The sequence below is a fragment of the Peromyscus californicus genome, unplaced genomic scaffold, assembly GCF_007827085.1.
Source record: "Peromyscus californicus insignis strain IS unplaced genomic scaffold, ASM782708v3 Scaffold_8__1_contigs__length_139910024, whole genome shotgun sequence".
NCBI lineage: Eukaryota > Metazoa > Chordata > Mammalia > Rodentia > Cricetidae > Peromyscus > Peromyscus californicus.
This window is the reverse complement of record NW_026294606.1, coordinates 2,690,913-2,713,934: the sequence shown is the minus strand read 5'-3', so window position 1 is coordinate 2,713,934 and position 23,022 is coordinate 2,690,913. Positions and strand designations below refer to the sequence as shown.

General features: G+C 37.4%; 1 long non-coding RNA gene across 1 annotated transcript in view; it reads left to right on the top strand.

The window, feature by feature from the left end:
* Positions 1-22,040, top strand: part of LOC128103513 (uncharacterized) — a 64,570-nt gene extending 42,530 nt beyond the window's left edge. Inside the window, exon 3 of the long non-coding RNA XR_008215704.1 lies at positions 17,209-22,040. This is a non-coding gene — a long non-coding RNA (uncharacterized LOC128103513). The remainder of the gene's footprint in view (positions 1-17,208) is intronic.
* Positions 22,041-23,022: the final 982 nt, after the last annotated feature.

Sequence of the window (23,022 nt, the reverse complement as noted above, 5' to 3'; positions counted from 1 at the left end):
TCCGTGGCTGATATGTAGAACTGAATTGTATTGCAAAATAAATTAATAAAAAAAAAAAAGAAAAAAAAAAGAAATGGGCTATAGAGCTAAACAGAGAATTCTCAACAGAGGAAACTCAAATGGCCGAAAGACATTTAAGGAATTGCTCAACATCCCTAATCATCAGGGAAATGCAAATCAAAACAACTCTGAGATACCACCTTACGCCTGTCAGAATGGCTAAGATCAAAAACACTGAAGACACCTTATGCTGGAGAGGATGTGGAGCTAGGGGAACTCTCCTCCACTGCTGGTGTGAATGCAAGCTTGTACAACCACTTTGGAAATCAATATGGTGCTTTCTTAGAAAATTGGGAATCCATCTCCCCAAGATCCAGCTATACCACTCTTGGGCATATACCCAAGGAATGCTCAACCACACCATAAGAGCACTTGTTCAGCTATGTTCATATCAGCATTGTTTGTAATAGCCAGAACATGGAAACAACCCAGATGCCCTTCAACTGAAGAATGGATAAACAAAATGTGGTACATATACACAATGGAATACTACTCAGCAGAGAAAAACAATGACATCATGAGGTTTGCAGACAAATGGATGGATCTAGAAAAAATCATCCTGAGTGAGGTAACCCAGACTCAGAAAAACAAACATGGTATGTACTCACTCATAGCAGGATACTAGACATGAAACAAGGATGACTTGTCTGCTACTCACATCACCAGGGAGGCTACCTGGAAAACAGGACCCCAAGAAAGACACAGGGATCGCCCAATGACAGAGAAATGGAATGAGATCTACATGAACAGCCTGGACATGAGTGGGGGTAATGAAAGGCGAGGGTCGAGGGAAAGAGAGCTTGGGGGAGCGGGAGATCCCAGCTGGATCAACAACAGAGAGGGAGAACAAGGAATAGGAGACCATGGTAAATGAAGACCACATGAGAATAGGAAGAAGCAAAGTGCTAGAGAGGCCCACAGAAATCCACAAAGATACCCACACAACAGACTGCCGGCAATGGTCGAGAGACAGCCCGAACTGACCTACTCTGGTGATGGGATGGCCAAACACCCTAATTGTTGTGCTAGAAACCTCATCCAACTACTGAGGGATCTGGATGCAGAGATCCATGACTAGGCCCTGGGTGGATCTCTGGGAGTCCAATTAGCGAGAATGAGGAGGGTTTATATGAGTGAGAATTGTTGAGACCAAGGTTGGATAAAGCACAGGGACAAATAGCCAAATGAATGGAAACACATGAACTATGAACCAATGGCTGAGGGGTCCCCACTGGATCAGGCCCTCTGAATGGGTGAGACAGTTGATTGGCTTGATCTGTTTGGGAGGCAGCCTGGCAGTGGGACCAGATCTTGTGCTGATTGCATGAGTTGGCTGTTTGAAACCTGGGGCCTATGCAGGATTGTTTGGCTCGGCCTGGGAGGAGGGGACTAGACCTACCTGGACTGAGTCTACCACGTTGACCTCAGTCTGTGGGGAAGGCTTTGCCCTGGAGGAGATGGGAATGGGGGGCGGTTGGGGGGAAGGTGAGGGGGACGGTAGGGGGGAGAACAAGGGAATCCATGGCTGATATGTAGAACTGAATTGTATTGCAAAATAAATTAAAATAAAAAAAAATAAAAAATAAATAAATAAAAAAAGCAATGTAAAGATGGCTACCACACAGAGAAAAAAAAAAAAAAAAGAACCACTGGTGTAGAACAAATAACCTATGACCTTGTACAAGTATGTCAGAGACTATAAAAGCTTACAAGTATATCAGAGACTATTAAAGCTGTGAAAAGACTGGTTTCATAGGCACATATTTTGAATTGTGATATCTCATAGAAGACAGGAAAGAGAGAGAAACAGATTATAAAACAATACCAAGGAAGTCAAGGGAATCTTGGGCTTTATTGTTCCCACATGTATACCAAGTTCTATAAATGTACTTGTATGCAGTAAGGGTTTGAAACCCTTTCAATTACTGTATACACAACATGACTGTGCTTTTATTAAAAAAAACTATTTATGACTCAAAAAACAAACAAACAAAAAAAAGTAATTGGGACTATTGGGGTCCAGTCCCTCAGTAGTCCTCTCCCAGGGTCTATGGAAGAATCTACAACTAGCTGATAATCTAATTTTAGATGATAAGAAATAAATCTACATACACGGAATTCTTTAGTCTATTCACTTTATTCTTCTGAATCAGTTCTCTCTCTACACAGGCTCTATTTTGCTCTCTTATTAAACTCCTTCCTTGCGTGATTTCTCTCTACATTTATCTGCTATAATCTCTAAGTTCTATCTTAATTCTTTCATCTATTTCTGCCTCATCTAAATTCATCCATCTAGTTCTTTCTCATCTTAGCTTCTCTCTCATCCTATTCTACCTCATCTTGTTCTTCCCCACCTGGCTCTTCCTCATCTTCCATCTCATTCTTCTAGTTCTTTCTTCTAGTCTTTCAATCTAGTTCTCCTCCAATCTAGTTCCCTCTTCTTCCTATAATCTCATTCCCCTCAAGTCTCTGAGGTTTACAGTTATATACACATGCAATAGCAATGCTCTGGGTAACACAAGTCACCAGACTTGAATTTCCTCAGGGTCAAAAGGGGGGAACAATAAGATTCACACAAAAGACCAGTAATTGTCAGCTGTCATCTGCAACCCAAAAGGGAAGTGACTAATGGGGAAATGAATCACCTAAGGACTAAATTTGGTTGACATTTAAACAAAGGGGATTTATGTGCTCAAACTATATTCTTAGAAGTGTTTAGTTGAAGTGTTAAGAACTTATAGAACCTATAAGTCACTGGGTCATTGGTGAAAATAAACCTGTCTTCTTTTTTCCTGTCTGTCCAAGTTATCTGCCATTTTCTGGCAGGTCGAGGAAAGTGTGCTTGGCAGCTTGGCAGCTTGGCTAGGTAGGCAACTTCCATCACAGCTAGATGCACCCAGTAATTGTTAAAAGAAGATCTAAAACTAGAGATAGATTTGGAAAAGGAGAAAGTTAAACTTAATTAGCATGTCTGCCTGGCTTAGGCAATTGTCATTGTAGATCTTTGCCTTCTCTACAGATGGTCTGTTGTTTAGAAAGTCTGGGAAGTTTCTCAGATAAGATATTTTGTTTATCCAGGAGGATGGTTCTGGCAGGATGTAGCTAATGACAATAATTACAGGGATGCTTGAAACTAGGGTGCTGGCTGTGTACTGCTATTAACACAGAAGGTTATCTAAATATTCCTTTAGTAGAGGGGAAATGGTGCCCAATAAATGATTAACACACTGTTCTTAGAAAAAGAATTGAATGAAAAAGCTATGATAGCACACAAGAAATTTCATTGAGGAAATGGCTAATATTCAAGAGATAATATCACCAAGACTCCTTAAGCTTCAGCTTGACTTCTGGAAGGTCCTTGGGTTCTTCCAGGTATTAGCTTATCATAATCAGCTGAAGTCCTACTTCATATTATTGCAGCTTGCAGCATTTATTCACATCATCATGTTTATCAGGATTTTGATCATTATTACCAATATTTAACTTAATTGGTAACCCATATTATAGAATTTACTTTCCAAATGTCCTACATATAATTTATATCAGAATTTATAGTAACCTCATGAAGTAAAACGTACAGATTCATTGTATAACTGGAAACACCACACATTTTTCCTCAGTATTTACCAGGCTACCTGGATACTCTCTGAGTCAAATTTTCAACAGAAATTGTGAATATCATATACTTTCTCTTTTATCTCTTTCTCTGGCACATGAAGGAAATATAAAGTACATGAAGCAGAAACTTTTAACTTAGGATGATAACAATGGAGGAGAATGGTCTGGATTTGGCTTTGATGCCATCCATCAAATCTATATTACAAAAAATCCTCCCATAAAAATCAAACTAAGACCATTTTAATTGTGTTATTTCTTTACAGAACTCTAAAATTTCTAAGACTTATCCAATGGAATTCTGCCTAGATTGAGATAATTCCCCCAACTTTGGAACACTGGTGTTGACTCACCTGACAAGACCAATGTAAAATTACTCTGGCAATTTCAGCATTTTGTCAAAAAGGCCTTCCAGATCTTTATTGGGTTCCCAGAAGAAACAACATGCCTTTCTTGTCTTTTTTAAAAAAAACAATTTCTTCTCTCATACAATACATCCTAATCACAGTTTCTCCTCCCTCCACTCTTCCTCACTCCCTCCACCTTCCCTCTCTGATCAGGATTTTTTGCTTCTGTTTTTATAACAAGTAATCATTGTAAACATAATAGTCTGTATTGTGGTGTGCAGCACAGCTGAGTCCTAGATATGACTGGAGTGACACAGGAGCAAAGAAATATCAGAAACTGAAGAAACAACAAACACACCTACAGAAAATTTGCAATGGGGTAAGCTGTGCTCACTCTGATGAAAGGCAGCTACTATGCACACCAGAAGTTCAGCATATTTATTATGTACAACACAAGGGACAAGAGGTTAGCTAGTTATGGTAGGAGGTTTCTTTAGTGAGCATACACAGACTGTAAATATTAAGGAATAGGGAGATGTGGTTGATAGTTATTGCATACATACAGGTTTTAGATAAAGGTTAGCCCTTCATCAGCATGTCTACTTAGAACAGAGGAAGGCTTGTCATATGTATTCTGCACAGATGGAAATATTTACCATTTCTATGGGGACCTTAACATGTTCATGCCCTTGTCAACAACACAAATTCAGTTAGGACTTCATCCATTCTCCAGGGTACTGGTAAGTTTATTCTAATGAGTGTGATTTGAGTAGGCTTAGACCTACAGGTATTGGTTCTGTGCTTCTTATTTATATAAAGTAATTTAAAAAGATGTTTTATCTATTGATGTTTTCCTTATATGCTGTCAAGCACCAAGTACAGCACCATCCTCATGTGCAGTACTCTGACAATATTTACTAGTTGTAACCATGGGAATAATGCAAACAGATGAACACAAAGCATGGAGAAACCATTTTCTTGAGAAGACCCAGGTACAAAAGCAGGATAGTATGTCTTCCCCAACAAGACAATAGTTCCTACCTTAAGGGGTCTTGTTCTTTATGAGTGCTAATTGCCACTTCCCCTTAGAGCCCTAATGGCTTCTCTGAATGCAGACAGAGAGAATCCATTGGCACTGTAGGTTGATTCTTTGTGTGATAGACAGAGGTCCTTCCTTTGTTACAGGGCTCTGTAAACCTGACTCAAATTCCCCAATTTGGCAAGTAAACAAAAAAGATGGAAGCTGCAGTGTGAAAATGTAAACAAGTAATTCCTTGATAGAAAAGTGTGCAGCTCTGTGATAATAGAATCCAACTATTCTAAAAGAAAAAAAAGGAGGTAAATGTGAAAAACACAAAATAGCAAGTGGAGAAAGAAGGCAAATTCATGAACTTGTACCTTAAATGCCATGTGTTCTCCAGGAGTGGGATCCAAACCTTCCTCACTGAGCTGAGATTAAACAAAACATGGCTCTTGACCTTGTAGTCTTCTTGACACATCAGCAAAATGAATATTCCTTGCCAACAATCATTATTCAAAGTATAACTTATGTTCCCCCTGCTTCTATCCTCAGATTTGGGATAAAGCCCACCATATATACCCTGGAATATTAGCTATCTCCTAAGGATTCTTCACTCACATGATTATTGTGAGTTTGGTTCTGTAGTACAGCTTCCTGTAAATTATTTTTTAAATATTTATTTTTCTTTTATTCTTCTCTCATATAATATGTCCTAACTGCAATTTCCCCTCCATCTATCCTCCTCAGTCCTCTACTTCACCTTCCTTCTCCCACAGATCTGTTCCTCCTGTTTACCTTCAAAAAAGAGCAGGCCTCCGATGTATATAAACCAAGCATGGCATAATAAGTTACAATAAGACTAGGCATTGCTCTTGGAACTCTTTTCTTCCGGTAAATTCTTTAATAAAGTTTTTAAATTCTTCAATCATTTTTTCTCATATGGCAACTAGAACCTGTAAATAGTGGTAGAAAGATGGCTCACCCTGTCCTCTCTGTGTCTGAAACACCACCAGACTATATTACCGACAATACCATTGAGATGCCAGACCAGAGAGTTCACAAGAAATGGGTAAGTGACTTGAATGTAAAAGCCTATGTTTTCTGAGGCTCTGAGGCTAGAACCAGCTTGGCACAACTCTTTAACATCAGGTAGGTCTATCAAATTCTATTAACAAAATTACCTTTTAGAGACATTCATGAATAAAGAACTGAGGTTGCTGAGTAGGAGGGAAAGACAGGAACTCCTCTCGCCTCTTCAACTAGATGTCTTTTACATAAAGCTCACTCACCACCTATGTAGCAAAACATAAAAGACTGAGTTCACACTGTAGTCTGAATTGATTTGCTGATCTCTAAAGGCATCTGCTCTTTATTTTGGTCTCCTCAAAATGTAGAGACCCATTCTCCAAACTCTAACACATATAACTAAGACCATCCTTTGGCAGGATATGTTTTTTGTAGAGACAAAATTGTCAGAACACCCGAGTGACCTTGTATCAGACAATTACAGTGAACCCTAGCTTGGAAAGATCTACAGCGACCAATGATTCTGTACCTTAGGTAAGGTACTCTATGAGCTCTAAGAGATAAATATAATCAGCATGAAAGAGCTAGTCATCAGATAAAGAATAAAACAATTTACACTTCCCGAGTCACATCTACCCAAAGCCCCTCTGATAGGCACACGGAGTACTTATATCCTCCTTCTTTCTCATGTCTCTATCTTTCTTACACTCTTTTACTTCCATATCTCCTACATTGAAATGGCAATTATCTGTCAAAAACCAAGCAGAGAAAAATTACAAAGCAGAGATATGCCCCCAATATATTATTTGCTCATGAATAAGCCACAAGAACATCCTTCACATCTTAAAAATGTGATGAGGCTTCATGGGTACCTCACTGCCTTGAATGCATCACTGCTATTCTAATCCCTGGTCAAAGTAGGCACTTCACCTGGAAGGTCAAAGAAGCTGTACCCTGGCACAAAGGAAGATGCTCAGGAACCAAAATATCATCACCCTTATTGTGGAATGCAAGGATGTAGGCTGTAGGGCACTAGGCAATGAGGATGTCCATATAAAATTTGTCTTTCAAATATACTGTGTTCATTCACACAAACATTCCTCATAAGATCATGCTAATATAAAAGTTAAACAGACATCTCACCAATCAGGGAACAGTTGTCATGCAGAAATGCTGCTGTTGTTTTTCACTGGGGAATCTCCTACAGTGATGACACCTTGCAAGCTTTCAGGTTTGACCACCTCTACTGTGAAGTCCTTCAACTATGGCAGGTTGGAAGGAAGGAGGTCCATGAGATCTTGTGAGCTTAGGTGAATATGACAGGCAGGCCTTTGGGAGCTCATTAATAGCACCAAAAATTCAATTGTCAGGGTCATGCACAAAGTCTCAAGTCCTCTTGCAAATGGTTCTCAACACAAAGGCTAGAGAATCAATGTCTTGGGAGCACAGCAGTGTGACTCTACAGAGCACTCCCATAGTTCCATTTTTTTTTAATCATTTAACAAAGCAGCAGCTTTGCACTATCAGAACTCACAGATTGGGGCTGGTTTTCTAGCACATCATTATCCATGGACTTAGTTCATTAGCATATCATAAATATGTCCTGGGCTAGGCTCATATAAGAACTGCCTGTTGGCCTGTTTGGAGCTTGCTTATGATGCCTACCTTTTACCAGATCTGCCTGGTACAGACTTCTATCTCACATGCACTACATTATTTCTACTCACAAAAATGGTTTCTAAATAAAACAACATGGTTTTTAAATTATGTTTCTTAAATTATGGTACCAAAATGCCTAGACTTACATTAGAGCTATTTTTATTTCTTACTAGATACAATAGTCATACTATTCCATCATTTCTTCACTCAATGCTTTATACACAGACAAAAACTAGGGGACTAACAACACTGGACAACATCATTTCTTACCTCTAGATTGCCCCATAATCTATAGAAAATACTGCATACCACATTAAGCTCTGAGCACTCAATGGCATTTGCAGCCCAGTGTTCCAAATGTCACCACAATTCTCCTCTAAAACAACATAGTCAGGTCTATTATACCAACATCCCATTTTCTGACTACCAATTTCTCTTTATTTTGGTTTCTGTCACTATGCTAGACATCATGAGCTAAAAAAAGTTGGGTGATGAAAGGGTTTATTTCACAGTATACAGTCCATCATTTAGGGAAGCCAACCATGGAATTTAAAGTATGATTTTGATGGAGAGAAGCTCATGTTAAGCCACCTTAATTGTCCAGCCTAGGATCACCTGTATAGAGATGGTATCACTACCAGTGGGGTGGGAACCTCTATGTCAGTTACCAGAAATAAAAATGAACCAAAAAATGCTCACAGGCCAATCTGTTGGAAGCTATTGCTCAAAAGATGTTCCCTTCCCCATGTATGTCTACTTGACAACTAGATTAGCCATCACAGCTAGTTTGGCAGACACAATTCTGTTAGCCTGTATCATGGAAAGTTTATCCGTTGTCCTTCAAATCTGTCAGATAATTTTTCTGGTTCTGGAATGACATCCATGATCTCTTAGAATTTGAAGCACATTGCTCTAAGTCCTTCTGTCTTAGAAAGTTATGATAAAGAAGTCACCTGAAATTCTGATAGGTGTGTCATTATTTGTGATTTGTGGATTTTCTCTCGTAGCTTTCAATGCCTTTTCTTTATTCTTTATATTTATTGTTTTAACTATAATATGATGTGTAGAGTTCCTTTTCTGGTGCTATTTGGTGTTCTGTGTACTTCTGGTATCTTTATAGGTTTGTCCTGAGATTGGGAAGTTTGGGAACTTTTTCTTCTATAATCTTGGTGAATATCTGGTATATGCCATTCATCTGGGATTCTTCTCCTTCTATGCATTTAATTCATATATGTTGTTTTTTTCATAATCTCCAAAGTTGTAAATATTCCTTTTTGTGGTTTATGGGTTTTTTATTGACAGTCTAATTTCTCTAATTTGTATCCAAGGTCACTTTTTTTGTCTGCTATTGATCCATTTACTTCTGTTTTATTTTGTTTTTTTTTTTTTGTTTTTTTTTTTTTTTGGTTTTTGGAGACAGGGTTTCTCTGTGTAGCTTTGCGCCTTTCCTGGAACTCACTTGGCAGTCCAGGCTGGCCTCAAACTCACAGAGATCCACCTGCCTCTGCCTCCCGAGTGCTGGGATTAAAGGCATGAGCCACCACCGCCCGGCTTATTTTGTATTTTTAAGGCTATTATGGATGGTGTTTTTCCATGATTTCTTTCACAGTCCATTTGTCATTTGTATATGTGAAGACTACTAATTTTTGTGAATTAACTTTGTACCCTGCTACTGTGCTGAAAGTGGTTATCAACTGTAGAAGTTTCCAGGTGGAATTTTTAGATTCTTATGTATATTGTCATATCATCTGCAAATGCAGATACTGTGACTTCTTACCTTCAAATTTGTATCTCCTTGATATCTTTCAGATCTTCTTTTCCTAAAAGTTCTTTTCTAGCTAAGACTTCAAATACTATATTAAATATTCATGAAGAAAGTGTACAATGCTCTCTTTTTCTTTTTTTAGTTGGATCGTTTTGAGTTTCTCTCAATTTAAATTGATATTGGCTTTGGGCTTGTTGTAAACTGAATTTATTATGTTGAGGTATGTCCCTTGTATCTCTAAACTCTCCAAGGACTTTTATCATGAATGGCCATTGGATCTTATCAAAGACTTCTGCATCTAATGAAAGGATCATTTTTTCTTTCAGTTTATTTATACTGTGGATTACATTTATTAATTTATATATCTTGAATGATCCATGTATCTATGGGATGAAGCCTACTTGAATAGTCTGGGTGATAATTTTGATGTGTTCTTGCATTTAGTTTGCAAGTACTTTATTGAGAAATTTTGCATTTATGTTTATAAGGGAAATTGCTCTATAATTCTCTTTCTGTATTGGGTCTTTATATGGTTTAGGTATCAGAGTACCTGGGACCTCATGAAATACATTGGGCAGTGTTCCTTCTGTTTCTATTTTTGTGTAATAATTTGAGAAATATTGACATAACTTCACTTTGAAAGTCTAGTGTAATTCTGTGCTAAAACAATCTGGCACCAGATTGTTGTTGGTTGGTAGGCTTTTAGTTATTGCTTCTGTTTTTTTAGAGGTTATAGGTCTGTTAAAAAATTGATCACCTGAGAATTGTTTTGACTTGCATTTCCCTGTATGTTAATGATGTTGAACATGTCTTTAAGTGTTTCTTGGCCATTTGTGATTCTTCTGTTGAAAATTCTTTGATTAGGCCTGTACCCCATTTTTAATTGAATTATTTGGTTTTTTGATGTCTAGTTTCCTGAGTTCTTTATGTGTTTTGGAGCTCAGCTCTCTGAGGGTTGGTGAAATTCTTTTCCCATTCTGTAGGGTGCACTTTTGTTCTATTGGACAGTGTTCTTTGCCTTACAGAAGCTTTCAGTTTCATGAGGTTCCATTTATTAATTGTCAGTCTTACACCTGTCAGAATGGCTAAGGTCAAAAACACCAATGATACCTTACTCTAGAGAGGATGTGGAGCAAGGGGAACACTCCTCCACTGTTGGTGGGAGTGCAAATTTGTACACCACTTTAGTAATCAATATGACATTTCTCAGAAAATAGGGAATCAATCTACCTCAAGACCCAACTATATGACTCTTGGGCACATATCCAAAGGAGAGTTCATCATACCACACAGACACTTGCTCAACTACATTCATTGCAGTTTAATTTGTAAGAACCAGAACCTGCAAACAACCTAGATGTCCCTCAACTGAAGAATGGACAAAGAAAATGTGGTACATTTACCAAATGGAGTATTATTTAGCTATTAGAAACAATTACATCATAAAATTTGAAGGCAAATTAATGGAATGAAGAAAAAAAGCATCCTAAATGAGGTAACCCAGACCCAGAAAGACAAAGATGGCATGTACTCACTCACAAGTGTATATTAGCTGTAAATTAAAAGATAATTGTGCTATAATCCACAGACCCAGAGAGGCTAGGTAACAAGCAGGATCCAAGGGGGATGCATGGATCTCCCTGGGAAGGGGAAATAGAAGAGATGTCCTGGGTAGATTGTGGGCACATAGGAATGGGAACTTGAGGGATTGGGGGAATGGAGGGGGAGAGTACTGAAGGAGATGACTGGGAAGGTGGTAAATTCAGGATCAGGTGGAAACCTGATGCAAGGGGATCTCCCACGAATCTGTAAGTATGACCCTCAACTAAGACTCCTAGCAATAGTGGATACATAGTCTGAACTGTCCATCTTCAGTGATCAAATTGATGACTACCCCAATTGTCATCAGAGAGCTTTCATCCAGTTACTGATGGAAATATCTGTAGAGACCCACAGCTAAACATTAGGCTGAACTTGGGAAATCCTGCCGAAGAGAAGGATGAAGGACTGTAGATGCCAGAGGAGTCAAGGACATCACAAGAAAAGTGACAGAAACCACTTACCTGGGCTCATAGGAACTCAAAGAGTCTGAACTAACAACCTGGTGTCCTGCATGTGACTGACCTAGGACCTCTACATATATGTGGCAGTCGTGTATCTTGGTCTACTTTTGGGACTCCCAATGATAGGAGCAAGGGTTGTTCCTAATGTGTTGTCTTGCTCTTGGTAATCTGTTCCTCATACTGGATTGCTTTTCTCAGCCTTAATACAAGAGGTGGTGCTTAATGTTACTGCAACTTGATATGCCACACTTTGTTGATACCCATGGGAGACCTGCCCTTTCTGAACAGAAACAGAAAAGGAATGGATTGCAGGGTAGGAGGGGGAGTTTCAGGGAGGAAAGGAAATCAAAGGAAAGGAGGGAAGAGAAACTGCACTAGGGATGTACAATAAATAAATAACATTTAAAAATTGATCACTTGACCTTGATTTAACTTTGGTAAGTGTTATGTATCAAGAAAATTACCAACTTATTTTAGATTTTAAATTTGGAGGAATACATGGTCTTAAATATGTCCTTATTGTGCTCTGTATTTCCTTGATATCTGTTGTTGTGCACCCATTTTCACCTCTAGTTTTATTTGGATCTTTTCTCTCTGCCTTTCAGTCATTTTGGCTAATGGTTTATTAATTTTTCTCAAAGAACCAACAATTTGTTTCATTAATAAAGAGGGTTTTTTGTATTATTTTGTAGTTGGCCCACATGGCAAGAATTCATTAGAAAACCGCTTGTGTGTTTACATGGCCCCTGGCTCAGGCCGATTGCATGGCTCAGGCCAGAGCACATGGCAGGAATCTTTTGGGTTTTCTTTCTCCTGGTGAGTGGTGGGCTCTCTCTCTCTCTCTCTCTCTCTCTCTCTCTCTCTCTCTCTCTCTCTCTCTCTCGATTCCCATCTCAGACTGCCACCACATTAGGAAACTGATTTAAAATTCTCTCATACTTCTACTGTTCTATGCAGTCGGCAGACTTGGTAAGTCAATTAAGATATCTTAAAGGGTGACACTAGTTAAAAGAGAATTTTTCCCACATTAAAAAAAATGGGAAACATTTTTACCATGGAATGAATTTGGTCTCTGTTTGATAACACATTAGGCAGTCTGAAAATGGAACATTAAATGAGAAGATAATTAATGTTGATGGGATGTATGTAACAGCAATTATGAATATTATTTGTTTAATCATTTTTATTTTAGCATTAAAAAGTTGGTTAATTTAAGTGCCAAGATAAATGCTTTATAAAAACCTGTTAAAATTAATAATAGAGAAATTCAAACCCAGACAGGAGAATTTAAAGATAAACCTAACTCAGGATTGACTTTAGAAAAAGCTGTTAAAATGAATTATAGAGAAATTCAGACCCAGACAGAAGAATTTAAAGGTGGAATTACTTCATGATTGAATTGTACAGTTATAGAGAGAAAGCCTGTTTTCAAACAACCAAACTTAATCTATCTGGTAACCTTACAGGAACTACCTGCTCTAGGGCATGTACAAGCTAATTGGACTCCTGTAGAAATGTTAGATTTAAGGATATTTAAAGAAGCTATAGTATCATGTGGCATGCATTCTCTATTTGTACAGCAGATGTTAAACTTGTGGAAAACTTGTAATAAAATTATCCCTCAGGACTGGAAAGAATTAATTACAGCTGTCCTAGAGGCCAACGCACAATTACAGTGGAGAACTTGGTTTAAAGAGGAAGCTAAAACAATACAACAAAAATGTAGGACTAGAGGTGTGGAAATTTCCCAGGATCAGCTTCTAGGAGAAGGAAATTCTGCCAATATACAAAGATAATGTTTACATGATAACCAAACCTTAATTCTATGCCACATGGCAGTCATGGATGCATGGGACAGAATTGAGGAGGCAGGGATGAAAACTGAATCATTTACAAAAGTTATACAAGGCCCAGAAGAATCCTTCATAGATTTCTTATAAGGGATGTCTTCAGCAATAAATAGAATAATACCAAATTAAGAATCCAGGCAGAAAATAATTGAATCTTTGGCTTTTGAGAATGCAAATGAAGCATGTAAAAGAATAATCAGGACATTAAGGCCAGATCAGCACCCTTGGAGGACTGGATCAGGGACACAATAATGAGTTTCATAACCATGATATGTGGATAGGAGAGGTAATATCAAAAGCTTTGAGGAAAAATAATGTCACATGTTTTAGTTATAGTAAACTAGGTCATTTGATAAGGAAGTGTAAACAGGGCATTCCTAGAAACAATGTTTATTCAAGGAACAAGGGCAACAGAATGCCCCTCCCTTCTAGATTATGCAGAAGGTGTGGTAAGGGTAAATATTGGACCAATAAATGTAGATCAACAAGTGACAGACAAGGTAATCCTTTGCCTCTGCTGTCAGGAAACTCCCAGAGGGGCCTCATACAGGCCCCCATGACAAATTCAGTTCAGACTTTTCCTGCCAACATAGCAGAAACCCCTTCTCAGAGCAATTAAATAAACAAATATCTATTGAATTAAGTCAGGCTGCTCAGGGTGATAGAACAGCTGTAGCAGGAAATTCAGGAGAAACCACAAAGCGAATTTTTTTGGCAAACTTCTATAAATGAACAAACACCAAAATTAAAAATACAAATAAATGATGCTCTCTTGGAAGGTTTGATAGACACTGGATATTACAATTATTGCACCAGAATTTTGGCATCCAAATTGGCCTCTTCAGGAGGTAAATCTTCAACTGCTAGGGATTGGAACATTATCTCAAGTGAAACAGAGTACAAGATGGCTCAAATGTATAGGGCCAAAAGGTCACAGAGGAAAATTACAGCCATATGTGGCTAATATAGCTATGAATTTATGGGGCTGTGATCTGTTACAACAATGGAATACTCAGCTTAACATTCTTCCAATCTCAGAAACAAACCATAAACTAACACGTGTTTCTAAGAGAAATATTAGGAGGCACTATTATAAAGAACAGTCACCAGCCATCCAGATTGCACAAAAACAGGCCACAACAACTGCTAATCTTTCAAAGACACCAATAGCTCTACCTTTAAAATGGTTAACAGACAAGCCTGTATGGGTTCAGCAGTGGCCTTTAACAACAGAGAAACTGCAGGCTTTAGAAGTGCTGGCATAAGAACAGTTAAATGCTCAGCATATTGAAGAACCAACCAGACCTTGGAATTCTCCTGTATTTGTTATTAAAAAGAAATCTGGTAAATGGAGAATGGCAACAAACCTAAGAGCAATTAATAAGGTAATTCAGCCAATGGGCTCTCTACAATCTGAAATTCCTTTGCCTACTCTGTTACCTAAAGGATAGCCTCTTATAGTTATCCATTTAAAAGACTGTTTCTTCTCAATACCCTTACAAGAAAAGGATAGAGAAACAATTGCCTTCACAGTGCCTACTTACAATAATTCTCAGCCAGTCAAGAGATATCAATGGAGGGTTCTCCAATAGGAACATTAAATAGCCCAATCATGTACCAATATTTTGTACGAGAGCCTTTGGAAGTAATACATAAACAATTTCCTAAATCTATAATTTACTATTACATGGATGATAATTTACTAACTGATTCAAATGCAGATATTTTAGAAAGAATGTTTGAAGAAGTAAAGAAAATTTTGCCTTGTTGGGGATTATAAATTGTTCCTGAAAAGATGCAAAGAGGAGATTCTATTAATTATTTAGGATATAAAATAAGTCTACAAAAAAAATTAAACTCTAAAAGGTGCAAATTAGGAGAGATTGATTACAGACTCTTAATGACTTTCAAGGATTTTAGAGACATTTCTCATCTACAAACTGTTGTTGGGTTAAAAAATGATGAAGTGAGTAATTTGTTGAAAAGCTTAGAAGGTGACAAGGACTTAAATAGTCCAAGAGAATTATCAGCTGAAGCTGAGAGAGAATTGGCGTTGGTGGAAAAGAAAGTACAGGAAGGACATGTGGATCATGTGGATCCAAACCTTGATTGCATTTTTGTTATTTTACCCTCTAAGCATTCTCCTACAGGAATTTTAATGCAGAGGGAAGATGTTATATAAGAGTGGATATTTCTACCAAACAGAGTAAAAAATTAAAAACTTGTGTAGAAAATATCTCTGACATGATTTTAAAAGGAAAATTGAGACTTTGTCAATTAGCAGAAACAGTCATACTTTTAACTAAGGATTAAATTGACAAATTATGGGCAGAAAGTGAACCCTGGCAAAGAGCTTGCAGAATTTTTTTGGGAGAGATTAACATCAAATCCCTCAAAATTGATAGAATTCAACTTATAAAAAGAGCTGATTGGATCCTGCCTCACATTTCTTGGGAAACACCCATATCTGGAGCTTGTACATTTTATACAGATGCAAGCAAACAAGGAAAGGCAGGTTACCAGTCAGAAAATTTAAGTAAAGTGGTTCAAAGTCCTTATGATTTAGTTCAAAAATCAGAGTTGTATGTCATTCTGTTGGTATTAATGGATTTTTCAGAACCTCTCAACATAGTTACTGACTCTCAATATGCTGAAAGAGTGGTATTATATATTGAGACTGCAGAATTTATCCCTCCTGGGTGAGAATTAACTTTGTTATTTATTCAGTTACAGGACATAATTGGGAATAGGAATTGCCCCTTATATATAACTCACATCCGATCCCATATGGTTCTGCCAGGCCCTCTAGTACAAGGTAATGATGAGATTAATAAACTATTGATAGGAAGTGTGCTGGAGGCCTCAGAATTTCATAAGAAACATCATGACAACAGTAGAAGTTTAAAAAAGGATTTTTCTATAACCTGGCAACAAGCCTAGGAAATTGTAAGGAAATGTCCTACTTGTTATTTTTACAATTGGACTCCACTACCTGCAGGATGTAACCCAAAGGGTACTCAGAGGAATGAAATCTGGTGGATGGATGTGTTTGTGTTTCACTTTGCAGAATTTGGAAAATTGAACTTTGTACAGCACACCACTGATACTTATTCAAGATTTCAATGGTCAACTGCTCTGAGTTCTGAAAAAGCTGATTCAGAAATCACACATTTGCTAGAAGTTATGGCCATCATGAGTATACCTGCACAAACTAAAACTGACAATGCCCCAGCATATGTCTCTGGTAAAATGAAACAGTTTTTTGCTTATTACAATATAAAGCATATTATAGGTATACCACATAATCCTACAGGCCAAGCAGTCATAGAAAGATCAAATTGAACTCTAAAGGACATGCTAAATAAACAGAAAGGGGTAACAAAAATAAAACCCCAGAAAGAGATTACAAAATCTCTATTAACTTTGAATTTTCTTAAAGCTAATGAGAAAGGAACAACAGCTATGGAGAGACATTGGATAATAGAAAAAACTACAGAATTGAATCAGCATTTGTGCTTTAAAGATGCACTGACCTCAGAATGGAAACCAGGATATGTGTTACATTGGGAACAAGGTTTTGCTTTTGTTTCTACAGGAGAAGATAAGCTGTGGATACCATCAACATTGATGAAGATTTGATTTGTTCAAGAGAGACCTCTTAATTAGAAGAGGTGATAGTTCGTCAACCAGCATGACCATCCAAATTAAATTAACTTATACCACTAACAAATGCTTTTCTATCAATCAGATATAACTTGCCCAAAATTAGTCTTAAGGAAGGGTTTTTGTTTTTGTCTTTCAGGAGAATGAAGGCTAAGGAATCTGAAGAACACTGGACAAATGAGACAGCTGAAGAAAAAGAACAAGTCATCTAGAAAAAACTTGTCCCAAGAAAAGAGTAAATTGGCCTGTTGTTACATCACATATAAAATTTCATGTCTTCCTAAATGTTTGTTTCTGCTCTTCTCTAAAAGCACTTAACACAAATGGTCTTTTTGTAGTCTCAGTTCAACCAAAAATTAAAACTGGCTTTGGAGTTGGAAAATGGCTCTCTCCTTCTCTAAACTCAAGCATGTTTGTTAAAAGGAAAGTGCAAAATCTCTATATCATGTCAGAAGAAAGAGCCATCTGATATGGGACAGAAGAAAACCAAAATTAAGGGACTATTCTATTGCCACTAATCTCAATTCTTTGGTTCTATTTTGATTCTTTAAACTTTTCTTAAGGTATGAATTTTATATCAAAATCTATAAGATATATATACATATATATAATCTTAAACTTTTGTTATATTAATGGTCATATTGAGTACTAACTAATTCTAGAAAATGCCTTCGTTTAACTTCCTATACATGTTTTTGTGTTGGAGTCTCTATCAGTTTTCTGCAAGGGAATCATGAGCAGGCCTAACAGTGAATTGAAGTCTCCAGAAAGATGATGGGGCCCAACAACGATGATTCCACATGGACAACAATAATACCACTAAGCTGACAAACATCACCCAAGGATAAGCTTTGGATTACAAACTGCTCAGGACAATTTTGAGATGGCCAGTTGAGATGATCCAGTCTCACAGACTATTCCAGTGAGGACTTGAGATAAGCCCTGAACTTTTGCATTATGAAGAGACTGGACAACAAATGATACAGCAACCACTACAGTAACTTGACAATTAATTAAAATTTTTTCTTTTCAGGATCTCCTAAAGATGCCTTCACCCACAAACAGTAGGAAGCAATTTTAAGAACATGTCACCCACATTCCCAATAAGTGGTTTTTGGTCTTTCAACGGATTTTGGGTTTGGGATAATTGTCATTGTTTAGGATAGTTGGTGACAAGTTGTTATTGTTAATGGTCAGGAAAGAATCTAAACAAAGGAGATAGATTTAAGTTTATTGTTTGAAAAAAAGGAAAGGAAAAACAGGATATGGATAAGAGGTAGATTATTGAATCTACTCTGAAAAAATATAGAAATTATAGAATAAAGGGCATATTATTTAATCTACTCTGAAAAGAAAAAAGAGGGGATATAGACATGATACAAATAAAAAGGCAGATTACTGAATTACTTTTAAAAGACATCTACTAGTTTTAAATATTTTATATTAGATTGGATTTTTATATATTGTATACAAATTATATATATTGATACAAATTTGAGATTGATATTGTTAGAAAATTCTGTATACATATTTCTAATCCTGTTCAGGATGTTGTACTTATACAGTTCATTTAACAATGTAATTTGCTAATCCTTGAATGTTATTATTACCAACTATTAGGATATAAAGATATGAAAGTTAGTAGTCAGACATTACAATTGAACTTATAGTCACATTAGGTATGTTTTCAAGGTCAAGCAGAGATATATTTTAGATGGACAGGTCATCTTCAAACCCTTCAGAGATCTACAGAATATGGCATTTAAAATGTTTTAATAACATAGATTTCCTTCTTTTTTATGACTATGAGACATGTCTGCTCCTGGCAGCACCAATCTACTTCAGAGAAGATATGGCCACTGAAGGAACTGCATATAGAGTTAACTTTCACTGTGGCAAAAGCTAGGCACTTAGCAAGAAAGTGCCCTCACATCGACTGCTGAGAGTATGCTATCCAAAATGGACAAACAGGATACAAACAAAGGACTACTAATCCCTGCCAAGACAAGTGTGGTTACAGCTTTGACAACAGGCATCCTCTCAGGCCAGGACAATATGGCACCATTGCTGAAGTGGCTTTGCAATCTGGAAAAGGTACAGTCCCTCTTTCTTCAAAGGTAGCTGAACAGGGAGTGGACCAATGGTTTCTGGTGTGCAGTGGAGCAGTAGCTGACACAGTTATTCTTGAAGGAGTAACTAAGCTGATGGACTCCAACCACTCAATGGTAGGCTGGTATTAAATAAAGGAGATGAAGCCACCCACAACCTGAGAAGAATGGGAAGCTGAACTCCAAAAACACCAGCAATTTCCAGAATTTAGAATCTTGAATCATGACAGGACACTGGCAGAATTCAAGTTTATCTGGTATATGGAATACTTGCACCAAATGTGAGGTCAAGCTGTTGACCTTGTGTACATCCTACTTCACAAATGAGTCTGTCAGATATGCTAAGACTGTAGGCCGAAGATGATACCCCAATGTGCAGAGAAACCTCAGATGACAGTCCAGGAAGCTGGCTGTTTCTGTCATAACTCATTTTTTGGAAGTCACTTGTTTGCACTTCCTGTTTGACTAGGTAACATTACTTCCTTTTCAGGTCTCTGAGGTAGTTGAAGATTAAATAGTTATAGTTACAGTTTTCCTTATTAAGAAATTCAGAAAAGAAACTCACTAAGACATGTTAAGTGTATAAGTTTGAAATACATCATTAGATAGTTTTCTGTTGGTAATATAAGGTAGGATAGAAAGTGAATTAGGTACATTTTGGACTCACCAAAATAGAATAGATAATGGAATATTTTCTCTGAATTTGTGAAATGCAAATGGACTAGACACTGTTGATATATTTATTGCTTGTTTATATTATATATAGTTATTGTCCTTATTGTGAAAAGTTTTTCTCATATTAGCTATAACTTTTTATTTTTATTAGACAAAATAAGGGGAAATGTGATGATATTTTATTTGTGCTTTAATAAATAAAGTTTGCATGGAGATCAGAGGAAATAGCAATCCATTTTAAGTAAACAAAGAAGTCAGGCAGTGGTAGCACATACCCTTAATCCTATCACTTAGCAGGCAGGATCTCTGTGTGTTCAAAGCCACACACTAGGGAACAGAGCCAAACATGGTGGCATGTGCCTTTGATCCCAGTACCAGCCATAGAGTTCTGGAGGCCTTTACAGATATGAAGTGACAGAGCTGACCAGGAAGAGGAAGTGATATAGCTAGACAGAGAGCAAATCAGATGGCAGAACAGCAAGGCAATAAAGGTATGGGTAGACAGGAAGTAACTCATGTTTGGAAGCTGCAGAGTTGATGAGGTAAGATTGGCTGGTGGTTTTCCCTATTTCCCTGATCTCTCTAAGGCTTTCACCCCTATATTTGGCTCCATGTTTTTTTTTTATTTAATAAGACCATTTAGAAATTAATCTACACTGAGTTATAGACTTTAGTCCTGAGTTTGAATATTTCTTGGTATCTACTCATTTTGGGTGTGGTATCTTCTTTTTGTTCTAAAGCTTTCAGGCATGCTGTTAAGTTGATAGTATGAAATATCTATAATTTTTAAATTAGGCACTTAGTTTATAAATTTACCACTTAGAGTCACCTTCATTGTATTTCATAAGTTTAAGTATGCTGTATATTTATTTTCATTTATTTCTAGAAAGTCTTTAATTTCTTTTATAATTTCTGCCTTGACCCACTTTTCATTCAGTAGTGAGTTTTTCAGTTTTCATGAATCTGTAAGCTTTCTATTGTTTCTATTGTCCTTGATATCCAACTTTAATCCATGGTGTTCACACACATGCAGGCTGTTGTTCTTTTTTCTGTGTATGTATCTTTTGAGACTTGCTTTGTGTTCAAGGATGTGATCAATTTTGGAGAAGGTTTAATGATGTTCAGAGAAAAAGGTATATTCTTTTGTGTTTGAGTGAAATGTTTTATAAATATCTGTTAGGTCCATTTGGTTTATATTGTCACTTATTTCTAGCATTTCTCTGTCCAGTTTTTTCTAGATGACCTGCTTATTGCCTAGAGTGGGACATTAAAGTCTCCCACAACCAGTGTGTCAGGATCAATATGTGTTTCAAGCTGTAGTAGTCTCTTCATGAATTTTCCTGCCCTGGTGTTTGGTGTATAGATATTAAAAATTCAAATGATCACTTGGAGGACTTTTCCTTTGTTGAGTATGTAATGTCCTTCCCTATCTATTCAGATTAGCTTTTGTTTGAAGTCTATTTTGTCAGATATTAACTGGCTGTTCCAGCTGGCTTCTTAGGTCCATTTGCTTGGAATGTATTTTTCCTTTCTTTTACTCTGAAGTGATTTCTGTCTTTGATATGGTTCTTGGATGCCGCAGAAAATTAGATCCTGTTTTTGCATCCATTCATTTCATTCTGTTAGTTGGTTTCTTTTAGGGTGGGGATTGAAACCATTAATGTTGAAAGTTATCAATAAACAGTGTTATTTATTCTATAGTTTTGTTGTCATGGTGCTCCCCCCTTTTTATTTGCTGTTCTGGGGATATTTATTCTTTGTTTTATCATGCATGTTTTTAACTTCTTCAAGTTGAAGTTTTCCTCGTAGTGCTTTCTGCAGGACAGTATTTTTAAATAGATACTGTTTAAATTTGAAATTATCACAAAATATCTTTTTTTCCCTCCATCTATTGTGATTGAATGTTTTCTGGGATATAGTAGTCTGGGCATCTGAGGTCTCTTAGAGTTTGTAGAATATCTGCCCAGGGCTTTCTGTCTTTTATAGTCTCATTGAGAAGTCAGGTGTTATTCTGATAGTCCTGTCTTTGTATGTTACTTGATCTTTTCCCCTTGCAGCCTTTCATGGTCTTTATTTGTTCTGTACACTTAGTGCTTTGATTATCATTTGTTCAAGGGAATTTTGTCTTTGCTGTCGTCTGTATGTTTCTTGTACCTTGTACTTCTAGAGGCACCTCCTTTTTTAGGTTATGGAGTTTTCTCTCTGATTTTGTTGAAAATATTTTCTGTGTCATTGACCTAGGTTTCTTCTCTTTTATCTATTCCTATTGTTCTAAGATTGGGTCTTTTCAAAGTGTCCCACGTTTCCTGGATGATTTTTTAATGTGTCTGGAATTTTTTAATTCAATATTTTTTTGATGGGGAATTATTTTTTTTCTTTTCTTTTATATTAAGAAATTTTCTATTCATTTTACATACCAACCACATCTCCCCTCCCCTTTCTCCTCCTACTGCCCCAACGTTCTCCCATCCCAACCCCCATTCCCACCTCTTCCAAAGCAAGGCCTCCAATGGGGAATCAGCACAGCTTGATACACTCAGTTGAGGCAGGTCAAGTCCATCCCCCTGGACCAAGACTGTGTAAGGTATCCCACCATAGGCAGTGGGCTCCACAAATTCCAGTCATGCCCTAGGGATGGATCCTGATTCCTCTGTCAGAGGGCCCTTTAAGCAGATCAAGCTACACAACTGTCATGCCTATGCAGAAGGCCTATTCCAGTCCCATGGAGGCTCCACAGCTATTAGTCCACAATTCTTGAGTTCCCACTGGATTGGTTTGGCTGTCTCTGTATGTTTCTCAATCATAATTTTGATGTCTCTTGCTCACAGAATCCCTCCTCCCTCTCCTTGACTGGACTCCTGGAGCTTGGCCTGGGGCTTGGCTGTGGATCTCTGCATCTGTTTCCATCAGTTACTGGGTGATGGCTCTATAATGACAGTTAGGGTATTCACTAATCTGATTACTGGGGTAGTCTATTGGAACACCCTGGGAAGGGGAAATGGATGAGATCTCCATGAGTAGACTAGGGATTAGGGGGGCAATGGAGGGTAGGGAATAGGGTATGAGAACTTAAGGGAATGGAATGGTTGAGCTGGAACAGGGATGGAATGGAAGAGCAATGAAAGAGATACCACAATAGAGGGAGACATCATGGGGATCAGGAGAAACCA